This window comes from Bos mutus, unplaced genomic scaffold (genome assembly GCF_027580195.1).
Source record: "Bos mutus isolate GX-2022 unplaced genomic scaffold, NWIPB_WYAK_1.1 CTG232, whole genome shotgun sequence".
Taxonomy (NCBI): domain Eukaryota; kingdom Metazoa; phylum Chordata; class Mammalia; order Artiodactyla; family Bovidae; genus Bos; species Bos mutus.
In genome coordinates, this window is record NW_027219741.1 from 143246 (window position 1) to 145106 (window position 1861).

Below are 1861 nucleotides of genomic sequence, written 5' to 3' on the forward strand. Positions count from 1 at the left end.
GTGAAATATACCATTGGTAGCTTCAACATATATAGTTTTGGAAGTTTTGGCCACAGCAACCAAAGCAGAAAAAGAAATAAAAGGAATCCTAACTGGAAAAGAAGAAGTAAAACTCTCTGCTTTTCAATATGCTGTCTAGGTTGGTCATAACGTTTCTTCCAAGGAGCAAGTGTCTTTTAATTTCATGGCTGGAGTTACCATCTGCAGTGATTTTGGAGCCCTCAAAACAAAGTCAGCCACTATTTCCACTGTTTCCCCATCTATTTGCCGTGAAATGATGGGACTGGGTGCCATGATGTTAGTTTTCTGAATGTTGAGCTTTAAGCCAGGTTTTTCACTCTCCTCTTTCACTTTCTTCTTGTTGTTGTTATTTTGAGTTGGATCTTAATGAGAAGTATTTCATTTTTTAAATTTACGTATTTAAATTGGAGGCTAATTACTTTACAATATTGTCGTGGTTTTGCCATACATTGACATGAATCAGCCATGGATGTACACGTGTTCCCCATCCTGAACCCCCCTCCCACCTTCCTCCCATCCCATTCCTCAGAGACATCCCAGTGCACCAGACCTGAGCACCCTGACTCATGTATTGAATCTGGACTGGTGATCTTTTTCACATATGATAATATACATGTTTCAATGCTATTTTCTCAAATCATCCCACCCTCGCCTTCTTCCTCAGAATCCAAAAGACTGTTCTATACCTCTGCATCTCTTTTGCTGTCTTGTACATAAGGTTATCATTACCATCTTTCTAAATTCCAGATATATGCCTTAGTATACTGTATTTGGTGTTTTTCTTCCTGGCTTACTTCACTCTGTAATATAGGCTCCAGTTTCCTCCACCTCATTAGAACTGATTCAAATGTATTGTTTGTAATGGCTGAGTAATATTCCATTGTGTATACGTACCATAGCTTTCTTATCCATTCGTTTAACTTTCATTAAGAGGCTCTTTATTACACATACAATAATTGCTTAATTAAAATTATATGACATGATACATGAGAAACATATTTTTTTCAGATTCCTAAATGAACAATTATTTGTATTTACCCCATTGTTAAGAAATATTGCAGTTCCCCTCACATGTTATGCTAAGTATGTGGCCAGAGTCTCTATATGGCACTTGCAATTTTTGAAAAAGCTTTTGACATTTCTAATTGTGCTAATACTGGAGCAATTTTGCATTCAAACATTACTTCAATTTCACTAAGACATTTTGCATTTACTGAACAATCTTCCAGCACTTAGGTTCTTGATATTTTATAGTATATATTTTTAGATTCTATATTAATGAATTTAAGTTGGTACTAGTATTAGACAATAATGAATGAAGCAGTCACGTAAATAATAATTGGATGTAAAATCATTATGGAATAAAAAATTGAGTGCTGTAAATCCAAAAGCAAAATATCTGAAACTAGTGTACAGCAAAGCATGTTTGGATACAGATATTCAGTCTCATATCTAAAAAGATCCATTTTGGAGTGATGAAAGATAGCAGTCAGAGGATGTGACAATTGGACAGGTCTTTTTTTTTTATTTTTAAACTTTACAATATTGTATTAGTTTTGCCAAATATCGAAATGAATCTGCCACAGGTATACCCGCATTCCCCATCCTGAACCCTCCACCTCCTCCCTCCCCTCCCCTCCCTCTGGGTCGTCCCAGTGCACCAGCCCCAAGCATCCAGTACCGTGCATCGAACCTGGACTGGCGACTCGTTTCATACATGATATTATACATGTTTCAATGCTATTCTCCCAAATCTCCCCACCCTCTCCCTCTCCCACAGAGTCCATAAGACTGATCTATACATCAGCATCTCTTTTGCTGTCTCGTACACAGGGTAATT